This window comes from Eriocheir sinensis, chromosome 6 (genome assembly GCF_024679095.1).
Source record: "Eriocheir sinensis breed Jianghai 21 chromosome 6, ASM2467909v1, whole genome shotgun sequence".
In the NCBI taxonomy this organism is placed as follows: Eukaryota; Metazoa; Arthropoda; class Malacostraca; order Decapoda; family Varunidae; genus Eriocheir; species Eriocheir sinensis.
The window spans coordinates 24,934,976-24,952,780 of record NC_066514.1 but is presented as its reverse complement, the minus strand read 5'-3'; positions in this window follow the sequence as shown (position 1 = coordinate 24,952,780).

Below are 17,805 nucleotides of genomic sequence, written 5' to 3'. Positions count from 1 at the left end.
CAGACTCGTCCATTTCGGTTAAGATGAATACATTTTACACTTAAGAATTAGATAAGTGTTTTTTCTTTTATATAGTTCAAAGTCTATTTTCTAGCTAATCAATTTGTCTGCTATCTTAAATATCTAAGAGTTAGCTACTTTCTTATATAGTTTCGTATTAAAAAAAAAAAGAATTATCGATATTTTTCTAAGGATATATTTTGTCTCCGATCATTTCTGGACTTGTTAATGAGGGCAGACTCGTCCATTCCGGAGACCTCACCCTTTCCTGTCACCCATTCCTGCACGCTTCAGTACCCTCCTTTTACGCACCCTAACCACGTTCTACACACCCTTGCACACCCTTCTTCATTCCCTTACCACGTCCTAACTAACCGCGAGTGTTCTTCATTTAATTTCCCTTACACCCATTTTTCATTCCTTAATCTATGACCAATCTCCAAGCATTCTCCATTTCGTCTCTCAAACACTCACTCCTTCATTCCCTTACCATGCCCTAACTAGCTTCAAGCCTTCTTCATTTCATTCCCCTTACACCCATTTTTCATTCCTTAATCTATGACCAATCTCCAAGCATTCTCCATTTCGTCTCTCAAACACTCACTCCTTCATTCCCTTACCATGCCCTAACTAGCTTCAAGCCTTCTTCATTTCATTCCCCTTACACCCATTTTTCATTCCTTAATCTATGACCAATCTCCAAGCATTCTTCATTTCGTCTCTCTCAAACACTCACTCCTTCATTCCCTTTACCATGTCTTAACTAACTTCAAGCTTTCTTCCTTGAATTTTTTTTACCTTGCCTTAACTAACCTTCCTGCGTCCCCTTCATTCCCTTACCTTGACATCTAAATAAAGTCGGTATTCCTAGACATTTCCCTATCACATAAACTATTTCCAAAGTCCAAAAAGGAGATCAATAGTTATATAATGGGTGGTCTTTCATGGTCACGGTACAGAAGAAGGGTCAGACTACCACCAGGGCCGTTAAACTACCCCTGGAAATGCCCAAAACTCCTACGGAAATAGCGTTATATGTATGTGCTTGGGCGTAGAAATGTTTAAAATTATGGCTTTATAAATGTCCTCCAGCGACTATACCTATCATACGTTTCTTTCAATTCTTTACCGTGTCATAACTAACCTTCACATGCCTTCCATATCATCTCCTACACACCCATTTTTACTTGTACTAACTAATCTTCACACGCCCTCTATTTCACCCACCCATATCAATTCCGTGTATTCTACTACCCAACACACACACACACACACACACAAACACACGACCCTATCTCTCCCGTCACGCCCATTCCCTGAAGTCTAAATAGTCCCCTTGCCTTCTGACCTCACCCACTCAGTCTTTCCGTGTTTTCATACCTGCATTTATGTCCAACTCTCTCTCTCTCTCTCTCTCTCTCTCTCTCTCTCTCTCTCTCTCTCTCTCTCTCTCTCTCTCTCTCTCGTAACCTTTGTATTTCTTAATCTCTACAACATACATCCGTGCAACACATATTTTCTTTCTTTCTCAACTTTCTTACTCTCTCTCTATTTATTTATCGATCTATTTATCTATCTTTCTATGTCTATCCGTCTGTCTATGTGTCTATCAATCTCTGGCTCTTATTTGCAAGACTTCTTTCTTTATATAACTGCAAACATATCTCTCTTGACTCGCTAACAAGGTAACTTTTCTGCTCTAGTTACAGATCTCGTTCTTCTATTCTTTATCTGTTTATCTTTCTTTCTCGTATTAATTAATCAGCTTGCTCAGTTCCCGGTATGTTCATCGCTTCCTCAGCCAACACAGTCTCCCTAAGCTTGAGCCGCCGCGCCATGCATCAAGGCCTGACGTCCACTCCAAGCCACGATACACGCTACTATAAAAAAGAGCATCGTGGTTGTCTCTTCCAGCCTTCCGTGTCTTCTTAAACACTCATAAACTCTCTAGACTGCAAACACCCACACGCACACACACACACACACACACACACACACGAACGAAGGTAACCGTGGCAGAAGTGGGGCTATATTTTTTTGTATTTTTCCTATTATTTTCTCTTTACATAAGCCTATCTTCAACTACTTTCCTCTAACCCCTCTACTGACTCCATCATCATCTAAGAGAGAGTAAATACCTAACGGGGAGCATACGATAGGAGGCGCGTCGCGTTACTCACCCTCCGCCTCCACTCCCGACGGTCAACCCCTCCCCCCCAGCAAGCCTTCATACATCCTTCATAAGTAATGATGAATGAGTTACCCTATATGATGTTGACGATAAGGAAAAGAACAAGTAGCGAATATCCTTCAATAGACAATAAGTAAACTAGTATTGACTGATGTTGTTGAGAATGAGGAAAAGGACTTATACCTAATATCCTTCACTAGAGGTCTGAATTTCCATCTCAAGTCCCTCCAAGGATCGATCGATTTGCCCCAGCCGTGAGTTACGTCCCATTGGTCTCCTATTCTCAGGGTTGTCTTCCAAAAAAGCAACCCTGTGGTCAGGATCGACGTCAGGGAGGCGCGCCACGTTGACTAAAGGGACTATTACACTGGGCAATTTTCCGTGGATCTTCAGTCAAACCACGATTTCCGCTGGCGTGGTTCTCATATTTCCGTGGTTTTCTGGCGTGTCCACGATCTTCCAAAGCTACGGTAGATTTCACTGAAGGACGACGGTATTACTCACCATCATCATCATCAGCAGCAGCAATAACAAGAAACAAATGAGAACCATCCCAGCGGAAATCGTGGTTTGACTGAAGATCCACGGAAAATCTGCCCAGTGTAATAGCCCCTTAAGCTTGAAGCAGTTGCTGGGTCGACACAAAGGCTGATATTACAAGACACTTTGCCTTCTCACATCAGCTGCATCTAAATGTCATAGGGGGATCAATCAGGCTCTAATGAGTGTTTTTTATGCTCAGGGTACAGAGGAAGGATGAAACTACCACCAGGGTCATAAAACTACCCCTGGAAATGCCTAGAACTCCTATGAAAGCCTTGTCAAATATGTGTTCTTGAGCGGCGAAATGTCAAAGGGGGATCAATCAGGCTCTAATGAGTGTTTTTTTATGCTCAGGGTACAGAGGAAGAATGAAACTACCACCAGGGTCATAAAACTACCCCTGGAAATGCCCAGAACTCCTATGAAAGCCTTGTCAAATATGTGTTCTTGGGCGGCGAAATGTCTTATGATACGACCCATAGTCCTTCGAATCTTTGTCCGCCTGCAGAGATATCAACAACGCCATATACTCGTACTGAGCGAGTTTATAACACCGTGGGCCAGGCCAACCCCTCGAGTGCCTTCCTGGCGAGACCCACCATTGTTATGAACTGCACTACCAAGGTAAGTGAAGATGGCGCCACTATAAACACTTGCCTGCGCCATGATGGGCTGGGGCCGAACACCATCCAGGCCCCTCAAGCAAGCCTACCGGAGCTGTAGGTGTAGACTTAAAAAATAAAAAAATAAAAATGTGAAGCTTTTGTTGACCTCGACATCCTCACCACATGCATGAACAGACTGAACTGAGTCATCCAGGAAGCCTTCAAGAGACCCCCATTACCCCCCTCCCCCTAAAAAACCCCTAATATTAACATTTTTTTTATATCATTAAGATCATACGCGCGCACTTTCCCTTCGTAATAATGCTAAAGAGGCAGGATGTGAATGTTCCTCCTCCTTTGTTTCCACACCTGAGGTCATTAGCGGCGGGAGTAGCCAAGCACAGGTACGGTGAACAGCGGGAGAATGAAAACCAGATTACGTAGATTCGGTTCCCACGCTGAAGATTACATCGTAGCAATAACTGTGATACCTCGCTGTGTGTGTGTGTGTGTGTGTGTGTGTGTGTGTGTGTGGAAAGTGTGTGCGAGATAGATAGATAGATATTGTTATTGTTGTATAGTCTCTCTCTCTCTCTCTCTCTCTCTCTCTCTCTCTCTCTCTCTCTCTCTCTCTCTCTCTCTCTCTCTCTCTCTCTCTCTCTCTCTCTCTCTCTCTCTCTCTCTCTCTCTCTCTCCTTCCTTCCTTCCTTGATTTCAACGAGCGCTAGATACAGAGCGGAAAAGGGAGGCTTCCGGGCACCCCCCCCCCACCCCCACACCCCCGCCACCTCACACCTGCTTCCACACCCTACTGCCTCCCTCTGTTAGCTTACCTGCCCTTCCCCTCTCCCTTACCTGTCTCTCCCTCCCTGCCATCCCTGCCTCTCGGTCTGATGCCTCGATACACCTTGCTGTCTAGTGCCTACCCTTCCACCCCTTCCCTGCCTCACGATCCGCCTTGTTCCCTGTTCTCTCTTAAAATGTGCTTGCTTATCTCCCCTGTAACTCTCTCTCTCTCCTTCTCCTTCCCTGTTATTTCTCCTCCTCTACCCTGCCAGCCTCTGTTTCCCATCCCTGCATCAAAACTTACCCTGTCTCCTTGTTCTACCCCATCATATGCTTCCCTCTCTACCCTGCCAGTCCCTTCCCTTCCCTTGCCTTGCCCTTCCCACCTACCTCCTCTTCCCCTTCCACTCTCCTGTTCTTCCCCTTCCATCCCCTGCTTTTCTCCTTCCTACCTATCCCCTCTTCCCCTTCCACCCTCCTGTTTTTTCCCTTCCATCCCTGACCTTTTCCTTCGCATCTACCTCATCTATCCTTACCATACTCTTGTCCTTCCCCTTCCATTCCCTGCCTCTCCCATCTTACCCTTCTATTCCCTGTTTTCCCCTCCCATCTACTTCTTCCTCCCTTCCATCCCCTGTCCTTCCCATCGATCCTACCTCCTTCTCTTTCCCTATTCTCTATATCATCACATTCTACAAACATATTCTTAGTTAACCCGGTAGCTGTGGGGGTCATGTTTCTTAGGTTAGGTTAGGTTAGGAAAATAATCACCACGAGAAAGAATCATCACTCACGCAAACCATTTCATAATATATATCAACGCATATGTGATCAGTTTATGCATTATCTATTTTATGAGCTTTAAATCATGGCAGAAATTTGGCCCATCGCTGGTACACGGTAAAGCCACAAATTTGGCCCGTCGCTGCTACCGGTTAAACAGTTCCTGACCCAAGCACACGCACATTGACAAGGCTTTCGTATAGGAGTTGTTGTGGGAGGGATTTCCAGGGGTAGTTTTATGACCCTGATTGTGGGAGTTTGACAAGGGCTTCTATATAATGGACCCTTGAAACACTCTTTAGAACGTATTTAACTTCTTTTTTTGAGGGCTTTAGAAATACTTGATGTGAGATTCGGTCTATAGTGTCTACATAAGTATATTGACCTTTCAGTAATCCCTGTCCTCCTTCTTCCATCTGCTCTTCCACTCTTCCCCTGCAAGCTTTACACTCCACTCCACACCTACTCTGCCCTGTCTATCTGTCTGTCTGTCTGTTTGTCGTTCACGTTTGCAGCGCCGCCACGCCCTCCTTCCCGTACTGCCACGCCTCACCACGCCATGTTAAGCTTTGTTGTCTGTTTGTCTATTGCCTTACACGCCCTTTTGCCACGCCACGCCACGCCAGGCCACGCCAGCTCCCTTTGTTCCGACTCTCCTTAGGTTAACTCTCCTTCCTCCTCTCTTGCTTTTTTACTTTTTTCCTCTTTATTTTCCTCTTCCTCCTCTTATTTTCCTTCGTTCCTCTTCCTCTTCCTCCTCTTATTTTTATTCATCTTCTTTTCTTCTTTCTCCTAGTTTTTCCTTCCTCTTTATTTTCCCTTCTTCTTTTCTTCCTCTTCTTTCCTCCATCCTCCTCTTTTTTCCCCCTTCCTCCCCTTTATCTCCTCTCCTCTTATTTTCCTTCATCTTCCTTTCTTCTTTCTCCTAGTTTTCCTTCCTCTTTATTTTCCCTTCTCTTCTTCCTCTTCTTTCCTTCTTATCCTTTATTTCCTCTTCTCTTCTTTCCCTTTTCTCTTGTCCATCCTCCTCATTTCCCCCTTCCTCTTCTCTCATTCCTTCCCTTTATTTCCTTTCTTTCTCCCTTCATTAACCTTCTTATCTTTCTTCCCCTTCTTCTTTCAGCTAACTTCTCCTATTCTTTTCTTTCTTCCCTGCTTCCTTCTTCTTCTTCTCTTTTCTTCCTCTTCTCTTTTAGTCAATATTTCTCTCTTCCTTTCTTCATTAACGTTTCATCTTTTTTCCTCCTCGCAAGTTAATCTATCTTCCTTTCTCTTCCTTCCTTTCCTTCCTCTTTTCTTCCAGTTAATATTTCTTTCTTCTTTTCTTCCTCTTATTCTTAAATTAATCTCCCTTCCTCCTTTCTCCCTTCCTCCTAAACAGTTACCTTCTCTTCCTCTTCTTAAGTTAACCTCCCTTCCCCTTTTCTCCCTTCCCTTCTAAACAGTTAACTTTTCTTCCTCTTCTTAAGTTAATCTCCCTTCCTCCTTTCTCCCTTCCCTTCTAAACAGTTAACTTTTCTTCCTCTTCTTAAGTTAATCTCCCTTCCTCCTTTCTCCCTTCCCTTCTAAATAGTTAACTTTTCTTCCTCCTCTTAAGTTAATCTCCCTTCCCCTTTTCTCCCTACCCTCCCAAACAGTTAACTTTTCTTCCTCTTCTTAAGTTAATCTCCCTTCCTTTTTTTCTCCCTTCCCTTCTAAACAGTTAACTTTTCTTCCTCCTCTTAAGTTAATCTCCCTTCCTCCTTTCTCCCTTCCCTTCTAAACAGTTATCTTCTCTTCCTCTTCTTAAGTTAATCTCCCTTCCTTTTTTTTCTCCCTTCCCTTCTAAATAGTTAACTTTTCTTCCTCTTCTTAAGTTAATCTCCCTTCCCCTTTTCTCCCTTCCCGTCTAAACAGTTAATTTCTCTTCCTCTTCTTAAGTTAATCTCCCTTCCCCTTTTCTCCCTTCCCTTCTAAGCAGTTATCTTCTCTTCCTCTTCTTAAGTTAATCTCCCTTCCTCCTTTCTCCCTTTCCTTCTAAACAGTTACCTTTTTTTCCTCTTCTTAAGTTAATCTCCCTTCCTTTTTTTTCTCCCTTCCCTTCTAAACAGTTACCTTTTCTTCCTCCTCTTAAGTTAATCTCCCTTCCTTTTTTTCTCCCTTCCCTTCTAAACAGTTAAATTTTCTTCCTCTTCTTAAGTTAATCTCCCTTCCTCCTTCCTCCCTTCCCTTCTAAACAGTTACCTTTTCTTCCTCTTCTTAAGTTAATCTCCCTTCCCCTTTTCTCCCTTCCCTCCCAAACAGTTAACTTTTCTTCCTCTTCTTAAGTTAATCTCCCTTCCTTTTTTTTTTCTCCCTTCCCTTCTAAGCAGTTAACTTCTCTTCCTCTTGTTAAGTTAATCTCCCTTCCTCCTTTCTCCCTTCCTCCTAAACAGTTGCCTTTTCTTCCTCTTCTTAAGTTAATCTCCCTTCCTCCTTTCTCCCTTCCCTTCTAAACAGTTACCTTTTCTTCCTCTTCTTAAGTTAATCTCCCTTCCTTTTTTTTCTCCCTTCCCTTCTAAACAGTTACCTTCTCTTCCTCTTCTTAAGTTAACCTCCCTTCCTTTTTTTCTCCCTTCCCTTCTAAACAGTTAACTTTTCTTCCTCTTCTTAAGTTAACCTCCCTTCCTTTTTTTCTCCCTTCCCTTCTAAATAGTTACCTTCTCTTCCTCTTCTTCAGTTAATCTCCCTTCCTCCTAAACAGTTACATTTTCTTCCTCCTCTTAAGTTAATCTCCCTTCCCCTTTTCTCCCTTCCTCCTAAACAGTTAACTTTTCTTCCTCTTCTTAAGTTAACCTCCCTTCCTCCTTTCTCCCTTCCCTTCTAAACAGTTGACTTTTCTTCCTCTTCTTCAGTTAATCTCCCTTCCTCCTAAACAGTTACATTTTCTTCCTCTTCTTAAGTTAATCTCCCTTCCTCCTTTCTCCCTTCCCTTCTGAACAGTTATCTCCTCTTCCTTTCCTTCGGTTATTAAGCACCCTATCTTCTCCCTTTTAACAGTCCTTCTTCCTTCCTCCTCTCTTTGAATGATACTATTTCTTCCTTTCTCTCTCCCTTTACTGCTGTTTTTCCTCTCCCTCCTATCATACATTTTCTTTCTTCCTTCTTTCTTTAACGGTTCATTTTCCTTCCTCTTTTCTTATTTTTTCTTCCTCCTCCTTTTTTTCCTGTTTTTGTTTCCATCATCTTCCTTTTTTTTTATTTTCAGGTCCTTTCCTTTTTCCCTTCCTCTTCTTTCCTCTTTCATCGTTTTTTCTTCCTCTTCCTTTTTTTTTTCTTTCTTTTTTTTCCTTCCTCCTCAGTTCCCCGCGCCTTCTCTCCCCCCTTCCCCTCTTCCTCTTCTTATTTTCCTTTCTCTTTTTCCTTCCTCCCTTCCTCTTCCTTTTTCCTTAATATTCAGTCTCGCGTCTTTTTCTTTTTCACGCCTCTTCTTTTTATCCCTTCCTATTCTTTCCTTCTTCTTTTTCCTTCCTCTTTCTCCGCAACTTCGACTCTTTTTCTCTCTCTTTTTTTTTTAATTCCCCTTCTTTCTCCTTCTACTTCCTTTCCTCCTTCGTGGTCCTTTCTTTTTTTCCCTTCCTCTTCTTTCCTTCTTTCCATCCTCTTTTTTTCCTATCCTCCTTTTTTCCATCCTCTTTTACCTAGTCTTCAGTTCTCCACACCTTCGAGCCTCCTTTCTCTTCTTTTTTCCTTTCCTTCTTTCTCCTTCTAATTCCCTTTCTTTTTTTCCCTTCCTCTTCTTTCCTTCTTTCCATCCTCTTTTTTTTCTTATCCTCGTTTTTTTCCATTTTCGACCCTCCTTTCTCTTCTATTTTCCTTTCCCTTCTTTCACCTTCTACTTCCCTCCTCCTCCTCCTCCTCCTCCCCCCTGCACGGCCCGGTGAGCGCCACACAGGTGAGGGCCCGCGGCACCTTGATCCCGGAAATGAAGGTGGCGCCGGCAGGTGGGCCACGCCGCGCCGAACCCCGAATTTGTACCATTAAAATAGATTACTGTTGAGGGACTTTTGAGGAGGAGTGACAGCCTTAATGGGACTCCTTGTTGGTGGGTTGTTTTTCTTTTGTCTTGATCGATGTTTATTTGTTTTTGTTTTGTTTACCTATTGATTGATGAGATGGATCAGACGATGAGGAGAGGAATGCGCGCCAAAAAGAGACACAGAAAAGTACAGAGAAATGTGATGGTGAGGGAGAGGTCAGAAGGAGAGTTGACAAAGAAGTAACATAGGAAAGTATAGAGAGGAGTGATTGTGAGAAGGACCAAGAAAAGAAGAGAAGAATAGGCAAGCAAGAAGTAACAGGAAAGTATAGAGAGGAGTGATTGTGAGAATGACCAAGAAAAGAAGAGAAGAATAGGCAAGCAAGAAGCAGCATAGGAAAGTATAGACAAAAGTGAGGGTTAGAGAAAGAATAGGCGGAGAAGTAAAGAGAAGAATGAGAGAACAGCAAGATGCGTAAGGAAGTATTTAGAGAAGTTCAAAACCTTAACCTAACCTCATTAACCTCATGATTTGCTCTGACATTAGTGAAGGAAGGAAGGAAGGAACGGAAGGAAGGAAGGAAGGAGAGAACGGAAGGAGGGAGAGAATGGAGGGAGAGAAAGGGAGAGAAAGGGAGAGTGTAGAAACCCCTCCCCCTTCCCCCTCCCATAAAAAAATAATATAAAATGAAAAAATGAAAAATAAATATATAAAAAGAAAATAAATTAAGCGAAAAAGAAAAAGATCAATGGCTGTAGACGAGAGAGAGAGGAAGACCAGTGCACTAATGAGGTACTGTATGGGCCGAAGAATGGAGAGAGACAATACCTCCTCCTCCTCCTCCTCCCCCCCCCCCGCGCCCCCGTCACCCCTGCGGCAGCCGTGTTAGCGAAACAATAGCGCTGCGTCGTAAGCCGAAAGCCGTCGACCGCGTCCCGGCTGTTGTTGACTCTACCGCCTACACCAGCCGAGAGAGGGGAAAGGGAAGGGAAAAGGAAGAGAGGAATGGGGGAAAAAGATGAAGAAGGAAAAGAAAGAAAAAAAGGAGAGTGAGAAAGGTGAAGAATGAAGAGATGAGGAAGAGAAGGCGGAAAAAAAAGAAGAGGGGAGGGAAACGAAGAGGAGGAGAAGGGGAAATGAAAAAGGAAGATGAGGGAAAGAGAGGAAGAAGAACATGGAAAGGAGGGGGAGAGAGGAAGGGATGGGGAAAAGGGAGAAGGAACCAAGAACGGGGAGAAAAAAAAGAGGGGAGGTGGGAGAGGGAAAAAAGGAAGAAGAGGGGTAGAAGAGGAAAAGTAAGGAGGGAAAAGGAAGAGAAGAGGAGAGGAGAGAAGAAAGGAAGGATAGAAGGGGAAAAAATGAAAAATAAGTATAAAAAAAAAAACAGAATTACCCATCACAAAAACAACAACAACTCTCTAATACAACATCTCGAACCTACAAAAGAGGATCAAAAACACTACTCGATCCTCCTTCATTGGCATCGGGCCCTTGATCCTCCTCCCTCGAGCGTCTGCATGGAGGTCTTAAAGAGGTGTGGCCGGAGGGTGTGTGGTGTGTAAGGGGGGGTTGGGGGGGGGGGGGGGGGCGGGTTTTATGGTGTGGCGGTGTTTACTGAGGACACACGAAAGGGGTTTATAGAAGGGGGTATGGGAGGGGGTGGTGGTGGTGGTGGTGGTGGTGGTGGTGTTGGTGGTGGGATATTATTCTTACTACTATTACTACTACTACTACTACTACTACTACTACTACTACTACTACTACTACTACTACTACTACTACTACTACTACTGGAATTTTACTACTAAGACATTTAATTTTCTATTACATATACATTGTCGTAAAATGGAAAGAAATTACACACACACACACACACACACACACACACACACACACACACACACACTTACCAACCTCCCTCGGTGACGACTTTTCTCTTTCTCTCTCTCTCTCTCTACCTGTGGCCGCGTCAACTTACCTGCGAAAGAAAAGAAAACAATAATTAATAACAGAGAACCACAAAACACACACACACACACACACACGCACGTACACACGACAGCAAGACAATATGGGCTTAATTTTCCTAAACTGCTAAATTATGCAAACGAGGAAACACTCAATAGGAAAAAAAAAGCGAAGAAAAGAAAAAGCGACAAATGATAAAAAAAACAAAAACTCTGAAGGAAAAAAAAAAAAGATGGAAAACAGGAAAAAGAAAAAATCCCTGTTAACGTTTTTTTCCTCGCAGTTTAGGGAGTTTCCAGACGCTGTTTAGCATACGTTGATTAGGAGGAGGAGGAGGAGGAGGAGGAGGAGGAAGAGGAGGAGGAGGAGGAATTTAGAAAGGAGGAGGAAGAAAACGAAAATGATATATTGGGAAAAGAGCAACAAGAGGAGGAAGAATGTATACAGGAGGAGGAGGTGGAGGAGGAGGAGGAGGAGGAGGAGGAGGAACATAGGAAGAAGGAGGAGGACGAGGAGGAAAACGAGGAGTAAGAAAGACATAAAGAAGAGGAGGACGAGGAGGAGCAGGAGGAGGAGGAGGAGGAGGAGGAGGAGGAGGAGAAGACATAAAGAAGAGGAGGAGGAGGAGGAGGAGGAGGAGGAATATAGGAAGAAGGAGGAGATGAAGGAGGAGGAGGAGGAGGAGGAGGAAGATCATACGAAGAAGAGAGGAGATGAAGGAGGAGGAGGAGGAGGAGGATCATACGAAGAAGAGAGGAGATGAAGGAGGAGGAGGAGGAGGAGGAAGATCATACGAAGAAGAGAGGAGATGAAGGAGGAGGAGGAGGAGGAGGATCATACGAAGAAGAGAGGATATGAAGGAGGAGGAGGAGGAGGACTAGGAGCAAGGAGACCAGGAAGGAAGGAAGGAAGGAAGGAAGGAAGGAAGGAAGAAGTGGAATCAGGAGTCCTCGCGCGCAAAGAAAGAGAGAGAGAGAGAAAAAAAAGAAGATCGAAGCAGGAACGTGAGAGGAGACGCGAAAAATGTCCCATGAAAAAAAAGTCCTTCAGGAGATGAGACAAAGTGGCGGAGGGAGAAACGGAGATGAGGTGCGAAAAAAGTCGTGAAGTAGCTGATTAGTCTTTGGAGGAGGAGGAGGAGGAGGAGGAGGAAACAAAACATAGGCCTATATTCAGACACTTTCGGCCCTCACAACAACTCTTTCCAAAGGCCTTGTCACACTATCCCCAGGCTCATAAAACTACCCATGGAAATACTACTAACACAACCACCTCTACGAAAGCCTGGTCTAATGTGGGTGTCTATGCCTTGTAATGTTGGAGGATATGGGCGGCAATAGTATCCTTGTAACCTGAAGTAATAGTGTCTTATATCCTATAGCAATGGTATCCTTGTATCCTACAGCACTAGTATCCCTGAATCCTAAAATATTATCCTGTATCCTTATCGTGGAGGAGAGGGAGGCAAACACAACAACAAACAACGACAACAAAAGAAGCCAATTGGGTCATAACGAAGCTTTTAACTCCAGTGATATTTTAAGGGAAGAAATAAAGAAATAGGTAGAATGGAGACTAGGTAGAAATGAGAGGAGGTAGTATTTAAGGTAGTATTAGGTAAACTCTTTAGTGACCACCATAGCAAACTTCTTCAGGTATAAGCTTGGAAACTGTCTCAAGGAAGTATAAGTCAAGCAAAGGTGATTCTTATACACGAAATTATCCTATACGCACTAACTCCTTCAGCTGGGAGTTTGTTCCAGTGGCGGATGAACGGAATCGAAACACTTTTACTAATGTCTCTACAGCATAACTTCGCTTGGAATTCGTTAGACAGTTATTTCTGGTTATATTATCAAATTTGGAGTGGTTGAGAGAGAGAGAGAGAATGAAAGCAGATAAAGCAGATATGGACAAAGTTTCCCCACTCGCTGGTAGTTACTCTGTTGCTCCTCCGATAAAGCCGGTCAGAGGGCGAGGCTCGGGGGACTGATAAGAGTGAGCGGACAGGATGTGTGTTAGGAGGAGAGGCAACAGGGGAAAGCTGACTACGTGGAGCCCCATACACTGAGCTGTCAAGAGGAATGCAAGAAGGGGATTGGGAAAAGGAAGGGGAGTGAAAGGAGAATGGCAGAAAGGAAGAAGGTAAGGGGAAGGGAAAAATCTGAGGGAATGGGGAAGTTAGAGAAGGGTTAGAGAGGAAGGGAAAAGGGAGAAGGAAAGATACGGTTGATGGGAAAGAAAGGTGGAAGGGGAATGGAAAAAAGGAAGAAGGGAAGGGGAAGGGAAAAATCTGAGGGAATGGAGAAGTTAGAGAAGGGTTAGAGAGGAAGGGAAAAGGGAGAAGGAAAGATACGGTTGATGGGAAAGAAAGTGGAGGGGAAGGGGGGAAAGGGGAATGGCAAAACGGAAGAAGGGAAGGGGAATGGGGGGAAGGGAAAAGGGAGGAGGAAAGGAACTCGGAATGGAAAAAGGAAGAGGAGATGGGGATTGGGGAAAAGAAAAACGGAAAAGGAGGAGATGAGGGGAAAAAAGGAGCTGACGAAAGTGTGCTGGACAGAATGTGAGCTCGGGAGGAGAGGAAAGAAGGGAAGGATAATCACGCGACTCCACTACCAATACGACGACTACAAGAACGTGTGTCTGATAAGAGTGGGCTGGACAGAGTATGTGTTTGGAGATGTTGCAAGGGAAGAATGACCACGCGAGGACACACACACTGAGCTCTTTTAATACCAATACAAGGACTACAAGAATGTGTGTCTGTCGCTATTAACGGGTACAGATGAGAGAGGGCTGGACGAGTGTGTGTTGGGAGGAGATGAAGCAAGAACGACACACGCAATGAGCTTTTGGAACTTATAAGAGGACTGATGGAACGTTGTGTGTGTCCCAAGCAATAACGACGAGGATGCCGAGACTAGAATACGATATAAATGGTACAGATAAAATGAGTGTGTAAAATAAGGTATGTGTTTTATTATGTAGAAAAGAAGATATAATGGAAGATAAAGGATATGAATTAAGATTAGAAGAAGAAGAAGAAGAAGAAGAAGAAGAAGAAGAAAAAGAAGAAGAAGAAGAAGAAAATAAGGTATGGGTTTTATTATGTAGAAAAGGAAGATATAATGGAAGATAAAGGAGATGAATTAAGATTACAAGAAGAAGAAGAAGAAGAAGAAGTAGATTAAGTACCGTAGAAAAAGTAGAGATGTAGAAGAAAAAGAAAATAGTACATCAATAAAGGGACTTAAAAAAATAGCAACAACAACAACAACAACAACAACAACTACTACTACTACTACTACTACTACTATTGATAACACCACCACGACTATTATCTCTCCAACAATTTTCCTCTCTCTCTCTCTCTCTCTCTCTCTCTCTCTCTCTCTCTCTCTCTCTCTCTCTCTCTCTGCCTTTCCGTCGGGAGATAATTGCTCTCATCTCTCACTGACCTTTGCGAGAGAGAGAGAGAGAGAAATGGATGACGCTTGATCAGACTTTCATCTTTCTACTTCTTCTTCTTCCTCTTCTTCTTCCTTCTCTTCCTTTCCCTTTTATCTTCTCTCATCCTCTCCTCATGTCCCAAGGGTCGTGGAGGAGAGATGAGTGAGAGTGAGGAAGAGGAGGAGGGTACGAAAATGGAGGAGGAGGAGGAGGAGGAGGAGGTGGGGGAGGTGGTTGCTACTGCCACACCCAGCGAGAAGAAGGGTGACATGGGGCCTCCTCCTCCTCCTCCTCCTCCTCCTCCTCCTTCTCCTCTTCTTCTTCCTCCTCCTCCTCCTCCTCCTCCTCCTTCATTAACGATATAAATAAGAGTTAAACGTAATGTATTTTTTTCTTTTTCCATCAACAACATAACGAAGAGAAATAGTAGTAGTAGTAGTAGTAGTAGTAGTAGTAGTAGTAGTAGTAGTAGTAGAACGGATATTAACAAAACCACTACCACCACCACCACCACTAATAATAATAACAATAATAATAATAATAATAATAATAATAATAATAATAATAATAATAAAAATAATAAACAAAGCATCTCAAGGGAAGCAAAAGGAGACAGACAAACAAACTAGTGAAATATAAACAAACAGGGGGAGATAACACGATGAGAGAGAGAGAGAGAGAGAGAGAGAGAGAGAGAGAGAAAATAATGGTAAGGCAAGTAATACAGTCTCCCCTTCCTCTAATCCTATTCTCGCTGCATCACCGTGACACACACACACACACACACACACACACACGGGGTTTACCCACACACACGCTACCACTCAACTTTGTCCAAACCTCACCACTACAAAAACACCACCACCACAACCATCACCACCACCATCACCACCACCACCATCATCACCACCAGTAACAAGAAACAAGCAAAACCATACCATCTACACACACACACACACACACACACACACACACACACACACACACACACACACATACAGGACAAGGTGGCGCAGGTGAAGTTGAGGGGTGATGGAAGTCCCTGTGTGTGTGTGTGTGTGTGTGTGTGTGTGTGTGTGTGTGTGTGTGTGTGTGTGTGTGTGTGTGTGTGTGTGTGTGTGTGTGACCTTTTATTAACTTTGAGCGAGGATATAAATGTTAACTCTCCTCCTCTTCTTCCTTCTCCTCCTCCTCCTCCTCCTTTTCCTCCTATTATTCCTTCTTCTTTCGTTCTTCTTATTCTTCCTTTTCAGCATCATCTTCAAAACTTAAGGGACACACACACACACACACACACACACACACACACACACACACACACAGACACACACACAAACCAGATATTTCTCACTACGTATAATAATCTTTTTTTTTCTTCTAATCTACGACCCATGATTCACTACATTTCCTGTACAGCCAACGAAGAAGACTACGAAGAAAAAGAAGATGAAGAAGGAGAAGAGAAAGGAAGAACGAAGGGAGAATGATTGACGAGGAAGGAAAAGAAGAGAAAGAAGAAGATGATGAAGATGATTATAATGAAAAAAAGAAGAGGAAGAAGGAAACAAAAAAAGGAAAAATAAACATGGAAGTAGAAGAAAAAAAAGATGAAGAAGAAGAAGAAGACAACGAAACAGAAAATGAAAGAGTAGAAGAAGAAGAAGAAGAGCAGCAGGACAAAGAGGAGAAAGAGAAGTTTGGAAGAATGAAAGGGAGAAGAGAAAAAGTGAAAAAAATAAAGAAAACTGAAAAAGAATATTAAAAAAGATATACTGGGGAGGAAATAGTAGTAGTTGTAGTAGTAGTAAAAGGAGGAGGAGGAGGAGGAGGAGGAGGAGGAGGAGGAGGAGGAGGAGGAGGAGGGTGACCTATGTAGCGACAGAACTTGATCATTGGAGCTCTCTATCAGTCCATCCGGTGCTCTCTCTCTCTCTCTCTCTCTCTCTCTTCCTGTGGTTGTAGTGAGGATACGTTATCATGTGGTTCATAACGCCTCTCTCTCTCTCTCTCTCTCTCTCTCTCTCTCTCTCTCTCTCTCTCTCTCTCTCTCTCTCTCTCTCTCTATCTATCTATCTATCTATCTCTCTCTTTCCGTTTACTTTTTATTTTTAATCTTTTCTCTTCATTATTTTTACCCTCTCGTGTGTGTGTGTGTGTGTGTGTGTGTGTGTGTGTGTGTGGAGAGAGCGGGAGAGAGTCAAGAACACACACACACACACACACACACACACACACACACACACACACACACACACACACACACACACACACATTTGATACAGATAAAAAACGAGGGGAAATAAGAATGACTAATGACTTTTGTAGGAAAAAAAATATGTATTAACGGAGGCGAGTTTCCCGCGTTTGTTATCTTCTAAAGTGTGTTCTTTTTTTCCCTAAGTTTATTTTTTGCCTCTTACTGTATTTTTCTTCTGAAGTTGAGACAGGAAAAAATAATCACAAGAAAAGACGAACGAGAAAATATATGACGGTTATGTTGTATTAAATATTGTTCTGCTGTTACGTAAGTTCTATTCTTTATTTTCTTATTTTACTGTATTTCGCTTCTTACAAATGCAAATCTTCCTTTTTTTTTTTTAACTCCATTCCACTTCTTACAAATGCGATTCTCTATTTTCTTCCACTTCTCCCTAGCGAGCTTTCTATGATCCACTTGTTTGAGTTGATGTCCTTCTTCAACCGGAAATATGCAAGGAAGTAAATACATATAAAGCGCAGGTAAGGTTAACCGAGGGCGAGAAACTGTTTAGATTTAGAAGATTTGGGCGCGTTAGTAATTTCCAGGAGTTTGGGGCGGGAATCGTGGGGGAAAAGTTGGTATTTCAGAGTTGGATTATATCGTCACCCTCATAAAATAATCGCCTAAGTCATTTTTCAGCGATTTCCAGGTTTTTGTCAACACCAATTTTTTAACATATGACGCCCATTTTTGAACAGTTTCCTTCGTCATTCAGGGTTTGAGTGTCCTAGAATTGGCCTTTTCATTTCTGCCTAAATCTTAAGCCAAATGAGATAATGACGATTCTTTTCTTATTTCCTGTAAAAAAGAAAATATTGACTTAGGCGGTTTGCTTACGAAGGTGACGATTTGGTATGATCACAACAAGAACGTCGTCAAATATTAAGTTTATGAAAAAAAAAAAAATCCAAAAATTCTCGTCTATAATAAATTCAAGTTTCCTATTGTCTAGTTAGGCTTACCGTTGTTAATATATCTGGGAGCGAATTTTATTTATATATTCAATGGGGCGTGAAGGGAAGGACTCGTTGGAGGGGGGTGGTGATGAAATGTTTAAGACCACTGGTTCAGAGGCTGTTGTAGGTTTTGAGTTGGTAATAACTGAGATCTTATAGCTTGGAACACAGCCGAGAGATAGATAGATAGATAGAGATAGATAGATAGATATATATATATAGAGAGAGAGATTTACTCCTTTAAAGTATAGAGATATATAGATAG